We start from the raw sequence: 8,961 nt of genomic DNA, 5'->3' as shown, positions 1-8,961 counted from the left end.
TTTTTTCTTTCTAAATTAATTTCATTATAGTTGAGGTAACATATTTATAATAGTGTTAATATTTACAGTACTGGTACTCAAAGTTACTCTACCTCACCACCAGTAAAAGGCCCAGTACCCTCCACCAATGTCCTTTTGTTGATTCGATCCCACTTTTCCACTCTAATACTATTGTAGCAAGAAATATAAAAGAAACAGGAAGTTATGACAATACAATCAAAATAACTACTTTTACCTGCCAAAAATCTAAATGGGGATTAAACTTGAGAAATGCTTCAGTTTTAAAAACTGAAAGAACTAATGGTTATTAAAAATATTTCAAGTGAAATGCATATTTAATATAAATGGCTTAAAGACCATATATCACATGTTGGCATAGTTGATCATAAGACATTTATTTCCAGGTAAGTGGGGGTGAAATTATTAAAATAGAAAAGAAAAAATAAATTTAAAATGAAAGAATAAAAGGAATAAGAAAATTTGTAAAAAGTGTTGTCTCTCAGGCCCGGAGAGTTAGCACAGCGGCGTTTGCCTTGCAAGCAGCCGATCCAGGACCAAAGGTGGTTGGTTCGAATCCCGGTGTCCCATATGGTCCCCTGTGCCTGCCAGGAGCTATTTCTGAGCAGACAGCCAGGAGTAACCCCTGAGCAATGCTGGGTGTGGCCCAAAAAAAAAACAAAAAAAATGTGTTGTCTCTCAATGAGGTCATTAAGTTATTAGAAGAAGGCTTAGTACACTCATGTTGCTAGTGGATCATTCTGTTACTTTTTTTGTTTCTGAACCTTAGGTGGCTTCAGGTACACATTGGCATCTAAATTAGTCTGCTCCTATGGGGATGATTATATTTTAAAAATTGGAGTTGTTTAGTAATGCCAAGTACTACTCCTGATACTGTGGCTTTTGTGGGGCATGTGTTTGGCTGCAGGCCTTCCAGAAATACAAGAAGATTGGGGAGAGTGTGTCCTCACTTACATCTTAAATGTCCTGGTGATGTCAATTTAAATACTGGCATCCCTGGAGTTCGAGTCAGATTGGTATCTGCAAAGAGCCATAGATGAGTGGTGAAGCTGGGACATTGTTGAGGTTGCAGTTGTGGGTGGTGTGTGTGCAGTTGGCATGGCTTTGAAACATCTTTTAATCATTCATCCTTAAGCTGTGAAGTTATCTGTTCTTCATCTATTACTTATAAAATTAAATTATAATTATTATTTAAAGAATTTTCATTTATAAAAATAAATAATAGACAAAAGATTCACATTTATCTGGCATAAAAAACCATATATTGGGCCCGGAGAGATAGCACAGCGGCGTTTGCCTTGCAAGCAGCCGATGCAGGAGCAAAGGTGGTTGGTTCAAATCCCGGTGTCCCATATGGTCCCCCATACCTGCCAGGAGCTATTTCTGAGCAGACAGCCAGGAGTAACCTCTGAGCACTGCCGGGTGTGGCCAAAAAACAAAAAACAAACAAACAAAAAAAACATATATTATTTGATAATGGATTATATATGAATTTGATGATGTCAAGGCTAACCTGACCCCTAAGACCTACCCATTTATGAAAAATTATCTAATAAATGATTATTTGACCTGAACATTGGTTTAGAGATTTAGAGGGAAACAGCAGGTCACTTCCCTGTAGAACTCATTTCCAAATTTATTCTTGGCCAATGAAGTACTTCCTTAGTACAAATATTATGATCTGGCACATATATAAACATGAACTGGCGTAAAACAAAGCTTGTTGAATTTAGATACCAGTGGGATAGAAATCAGCAGGTCTGTGATGGTTAGCCAATTAATTTTTGAAAAATCTATCAAAGAAATATTATGTACTCTGCTTGACATGTTTGAATTTTCAGCATCATAAAAGTTGTTTTTAGAACAGTGCTATATTAAACTTAGCTTATTTTTTGACTATACTGTACAAGAAAAACATTTTATATTTAAGCTGAAAATTCTCATCTTTAAGGCAAAACTGACAAGTTTACAATGTGAGGATTTTGGCAGGCAGAGGCTTTTTCAACAAAGGGTGAGGGTAAGGGAAAGAGAGACAGAAATAGTATAGGTTTTAAAACACCAAGAAAATATTTGTGTTTAATGTGTGATATAGACCAGAATGATAGCACAGCAAATAGGACATTTGCCTTGCATGTGACCAACCTGGTTTGATCCCTGGTACTCTATAAAATCCCCTATACTTAGGGGCCATGCCTCAGTGCAGAGCCAGGAGCAATCAACGAGCACTACTGGGGGGTGTTTACCACCCCTCCCCAAAAAAGTAGAATGTGTGAACTTTATTGGATATAGAGAAAAAAGCAACTAAAATAAAGACATTTTCTTTTTTTTTTCTTTTTTTTTTCTTTTGGCCCAAAACCAGATATTTTCTCCCTCTAAGCCCCTTTTCTCATTATAATTAATAAGTATTTTGTAGGGGGTACTTTGAAACTATAGACATCCCATTGTTCATTATAATTTTAATTTATTCAAAATTTATTTTGATGATCAAATTGTTCCTAATTTAGTCAGTAGGAGCCCCTTCAAGTTGGCTTCTGTGTCTTTTAACACGATCCAATTTTTTCCATGTTGAGACAATGGAGGAAATTTGAATATGAACAGGATATTAGACACTATTCATGAATTAGTGTTAATGATTATAATGACACTATGATTATTAAGAGATTATTTTCACTATTGAATACTGAAATATCAGTGTCTACAATTTCCTTGGAAATAGTACAAGTTCAAATATGTATTTATTTACTGAAAATGAACAAGATAAATGGAATACTATAAATATTAACAAGTGTTTCTATTTTATTAAAAATATTTTATATATATTTGAATACCAGTTAAGTATTTAAGTATTCATTTTAATTTTTCATTAAATTATAAAAGTTTCTACTTTTGCTATATTTCAAAGTTTCCATGACACACAATTAAGAATGGGAAAGAAATGTGTCAGCCAAATGCCACTTGTGGTCTTGTCCTGATTCATCTGCTAAAGAACATTTTTGTGGCAATTTAGAAGCTTGAAATCTCACTTGATTTCAAAAATATTATTAGTACATTATTGTTAATTTTAAGGAATGATAATGCTGTGGCTCTATATTCCAAAAGGAAATTTATCTCTTAAATAAGTACTACTAGTATAATATCTTCTGATGGAATAAGATGTTTGACACTTCTAAAAAATTATAGTAACTAGGAGCCAGACAGACAGATAATATAGGGATTAAGTCTCTTGTTCTGCATGCAGCTAACATGGATTTGATCCTTGACACCATACATGGTTCCCTGAGGATCACTAGGTATGAACTCTGAGCAAAGAGGCAGGAGTAAGCCCTGAATACAACCATGTGTGACCTCAGAATTCCAAAACAAGCAAAAAATACCAAATTTACCCTGGGAAGAGAAGACCAACAAATATTCAACACTTCAAAGGAGGAAGCAGCTCAGTGGTTTTGTTTGCATGGAGAATGACATGAAAAGGCAGACATTGTCTTTCAACAGCCTGCACATAGCAAAAGCTCAATAACTAGATGTTAATCATATGAAAGAATGAAAAGAAGAGGCAATAAGTGATTAAGAGTTGAGCATGACAATGTCTATAGCAACAAATATGAATATGTTCATCAAATGTATCTATTTCTATGAAGGCAACTGAATCAAAAAAGATGAAGACATGTATAATAAAAAACAATTAAATATGATGAAATTGGAGATATTGATAAAGCTTTGTTCTTCCAAGGGACACTGAATCTACAAAGAAGCATATCATTCTCTCAAGAAATAGATACTTCCATTTCTGTTTAACATTTCAACAAATTGTATTGATCTATATGATATTTATATTATTTGGAACTATAAACATTCTCCAGACCTTCCATCAGGACTGCAAATACTTAATACAAATCTGATAAAGAACATGAATAAAAATTATTTTCAAACTAAACCTAAGACTACAAACTACAAAAATCTGTAAGACTAGTAAATACAACTCAACAATACAGTAGCACACAACTCAAAGAAGAATATATTAGAACCCAGTTGGTTTCTCCCAGGAAAAAGAATGGCATAATATTAGGACACCTATTGATATAATTTATTATGCAAACTGATTATAAGAAAAATTATATGATTATGTCAATAGATGGCAAAGTAGGAGTTGATAATTCACTATTCACCCTTATTCTGAAAAAAATTAATGAATCATGGATAGAAAAACTCTTCCTAAACATGATAGAATATTTATCAAAAATTACCATCAAGCATACCTAGCAATGACACACAAGGGCCCTCCTCATTAAAATAAGGAACACAATAAGGCTATCCATTATCACAGCTATTATATGACATTATCATATAAATTCTAGCCTCTGCAACAAGATAAGAGGTATTTCTTTTGAAAATGAAGAGGCAAAATTATCATTATCTGCAGATGATGGCAGGATAGCCTAGAAATTTCAGGATAAAAAGTATCAAAAATAATGCAAAAAGTAATATATATGAAAACGACTTCCTATAAAGCAATAATACATTTAAAAAATGTAGTGAAACTGGATTCTTCAAACAATAGCACAAAAATAGTTGAAAAGGTATAAGTCAGAGTTCAGAAGCAGATGCATGCCTATGTGGCACTTTGTATATTAACAATGAAATTTCAAATCAACAGCTAAATTATACACTATCCACTTGAAAATAAAATGATCACCCTATTCCCTAATGAAAATGCACTTGAATATTTTAAAAAATGAAAAGAAAAACAATGGCAGGACATATAGGAGAATATTTTTCAAGCCTGGGAATAAAGAATATATGTGTATATAGCCCAGAAACCTTACAGAAAAAAGTCTGATACATTTCCTTATCATTTTAAATATATATAATATAAATAATAACATACATATAAATACAAATAGTGGGTAGACTAAACAAAGAAAACCCTGGAGTTGCAACTTAAGACAAAAGAAACAACATTGTAAGTCTGTGATGAACAGAATAAAGCCATTCAATGCACCAGCAAAAACAAAACCAAAGATTAAAACAAAAATGGGAAACATTGCCTGCCCTCTGGATGTAGTTCAGTGGTAGGGCACCCATCTGGCAATCCTCAACGTCTTAGTTTTTGGCACCACCCTACATGCCAAGTGTGGTCCCAGCCTTATTATTCTGGTAATCTGCCAAAGATTTTAGATTTTAGATTTTAGTGCACCACCACCAGGTATGGATCAATCACTAAACACAAGTGTGGGACCCCTGGTCACAAAAGAAGCAGCAACAACAACAAAGGGAAGGGGAGAGGTGTACATATAAAGGGGTAGAATACAGATAGAAAGGCACTTGCTTTGCATGAGGCAGACCTGGACCTACAGGTTCAATGTGCTTCGGCACTGTATAGGTCCCCTGAACCCTAAGAGATATTTCTGAATAGAGTGACAGGAGCACCACCAGGTTTGGCAAAAAAAAGTCCAAAGTCATAGTATAGGGATGAAGGTTCTTGTCTTGCATGCAACTCACCCTAATTCCATTCCTGGTGCCCTGTTTGTTGCCCCCAAGCAACAATTAGGGTAACCGCTTGAGGATAATCTCTGAGTACATAATCAGGAATAAGCATTGAGCAAAACTGAATGGATTAATCCCACCCCTCACAAAGAATAAAAACCATTTACCAAAATAATAGAATTGACCTGCACATGAAATGCAGCAATGTATTGAATAGTTGAGGCCACTCTCTAGTACAGTGTGTGACTACTATACCATGGCCAGCAGAAATATGCAAAATCAAAAGTTTCTATTACTTGGCCCTCTACAGAAAATGTTTACCTGGGAGAAATGGGCAAACTCACAAATAATGAGATCAGGAATAAATAACAGTGATATTATGATTCAACATGTATTTACCAAACATCTAATTTACATCCAACATCTGATTTGTCAATCAGACTGGCAAAACCAAATGTTGCTCAGTGGTAGTTAAAGAGTAAGGAAAGCAACATCCAATTAGTGGAAATGTAAATTGGCACAACCATTCTGGAGGGTCTTAGATATACATATTTATTTGAATATAGGCATAGTGATTGATAATCCTATTCATATTAGTTTCGGGCTTATAATGTTCCAATTCCAAAGCCACCAGCAGTATCAACATTCCTCCACCAATCTTCCAGGGTCCTCCCTACTTCCTTAGCAAACCCTCTTATTTTTGTTTTTGTTTTTGGACCACACCCAACATTATTAGGGGCTTACTCCTGGCACTATGCTCAGGGAATCACACCTGGCTCTGCTCTCAGGCAGAGTACTTGGGGGAAATATATGGAGTGCCAGAAATGGAATCCTGTTCAGATACATGTAAGGCAGTGTACTATCATTCTGGTCCCCAAGTTTCTTTATTTAACTACTAGTGTCCAAGACCCTCAACCAATGCCCTTACATTACCTCTAGTCCTAATCCTCCCTTCATTTCCTGTACAGTAGTACCCTCCTTTTCTTAATGTTCTAAATAGTGTTACCAAAGGTCAAAGGTCTTCTGGAGGGTAACATATTTAAGAACAAAAACTTTAAATGGACAAGTCCTTTGATCTACATATTTCATACTTGATAATATGCCTTAAGAAAATAAAAGCACCAATTGTACAAAGGCTACAAATATAAAGATAACTATTGCATAATGGTTTAGAATAGTAAAAAACTGAAATTATACAAATGTCTATCAGAATAGACCTATATATGTATATACTATATAATCTAATTACAGTTATATGAAAATGTTTAAAGTATACATATACAAAATTATTAGCAATGGTTATTTTCTGATCAGTAGCTATCAGGATCTGTATTTTGAAAATATTAAAAATGATCAAGTATTGTGAGAAAGTGTAAACAAAGTAAAATTATTTCTGAAAATATGACAGGTCACCAAAGCTAAAGTTAAAAACTAAAGAAAAATGAGAATTCACCAGAGTGTCATAACAAGAGCAAAGACTGCAGGATGGTTTAAATTTCAAAACTGGCAGGACCAGAGCGATAGTACAGTGTTTAGGGTGTTTGCCTTGCATGTGGGTTCCATCCCTGACATCCCATATGATCCCCGGAGTCCTCCAGGAGTGATTTCTGAGCACAGAGCCAGAAATTTCTGAACTCAGACCCCTGCGTGTTGTCAGGTGTGGCTCAGAAGCAAGAACAAAGAATCAAAACTGGAAAGTTTAGTTTCATATTTTTGTTAGATTTTTAATTTGCTTGGATTCACTATTGAATTTGTAAATAAAATCAGTAACAAGAATATATGAAAGATCGAGGCTACATATGGCTACAAATAGGTTTTGCCACCACAGAGCACGAATATACAAAGGAGATTTGTGTGCTTCAAAAGGTAACTTCCATTGAGAAGTGTTTGTAAAGCCCATTCTAGATTTGAGTCTCCACTTGCTCCCTCTACTGGGCATCTTTTTGTAGGACACGATCTGCTAATCTATCTCTTAGCTTCTTTTCACCTAAGAGTAGCCTGTGGATTCAGTCTGCAAGAGATGGCTATCTTCCAAGATTAAGTACAAAAAGGCCTCAGATTCACTGTCTTTATTTTTTTTAGTCGGGAAATTTTATTACTTAAAGAATTTACCCTAGAAGCAAACTCAGGCATCATGGAAACTGGGGCACTGAAGTACGCCATTTTACTCTGAGGTCAGGAGACCCAAAGAGTGTCAATAAAAGGGGAGCCTCCAAGCCAAACTGGTTAAGCTCCTTGCACTCCTGATCCCCAAAAAACTGAGGGATCATCGAAACTTGGGCACTCAGGTGGCCGATTTGTCTCCAGGGCAAGAGGCCCCCAAAGGGCATGGCTGCTATACTTTGCTCCTCAGCACACATTCTTCATACCTCACCGTCACCATAAAAAGAATCCTAATTGTAGTCACTCAGCTACACAATAACACATAATAAATACCTCCAAATTGCAAAGATCTGAATAAAAGAGCACACAAAAACACTCCACTTAGTAAGATTAAATGGTAGTCCTGAAAACCCAACCAGAATTAACCATCTACATAACCTCTCTGAATAGGACTTAAAAGAGAAAATGTTGAAGAAATTCAAAGAAAGAATAAAGTGGACAGTCAATTAAACACAAAAGGATATGACAGCCAAAATGAGAAAACTTCAAATAGAAATGACAGAACTGAAAATTTTCATAGGTAAAATAAAAAAAAACCTCACTGGAAGACATCACCAGCAGAGTAACAACTACTGAGGACAGACTCAGTTAGCTCAAAGATAAAGTGCATAACAGTTCTAGACAATAGTAGTAGATGGGGAAAAAAACCTTAAAATAAATGAACAGCTAACAAGAGAATATAAGGATCATAAGGGTCCTAGAGGGATAGGAGAACAACACCTGTGAAGAAAAAGAGATCAGAGGGTGAAACAATAGAGTGGCAAATCAGGCATTTGCCTTCCATGTGGCTGACCTAGATTTGATTTCAGGTATTCTATATAGTTCCCAGAGCCTGGAAGGAGTAATTTCTGAGTGCACAGCCAGGAGTAACCCCGAAATACCACTGGGTGTGGCCCTAAATCAAAACAAAAATAGAAGCAAAAGTCAAAGATATTGGTGATTAAAGTAACTAGAAATGAAGAGTATAAGCACCTATATTCTAGAGGTGCCAACTAAAACAGATCCAAATAAAAACACTCCAAGACACATTCTAAATAGTACAACAAAAAATGATAAAATACTAAAAGAAGCAAGACAAAAGAAGGAAATCACATACAAAGGAGTGCCCTTAAGAATTACAGCAAATTGACCAAAAGAAATACTCCAGACCCAAAGAAATGAACACCTAAATAGGAATATTTTATCCAGACTTTCATTCAGATTTGAAGAACTGATGCACAAAATTTTGGATAAAATACAACTTAGAAACTTCATAAACTCAAAACCAATATAAAAAGTACTGAAGGGGCTTCTTTA

The sequence above is a fragment of the Suncus etruscus genome, chromosome X, assembly GCF_024139225.1.
Source record: "Suncus etruscus isolate mSunEtr1 chromosome X, mSunEtr1.pri.cur, whole genome shotgun sequence".
NCBI classification, from domain to species: domain Eukaryota; kingdom Metazoa; phylum Chordata; class Mammalia; order Eulipotyphla; family Soricidae; genus Suncus; species Suncus etruscus.
Note: the sequence above shows the minus strand (reverse complement) of the source record.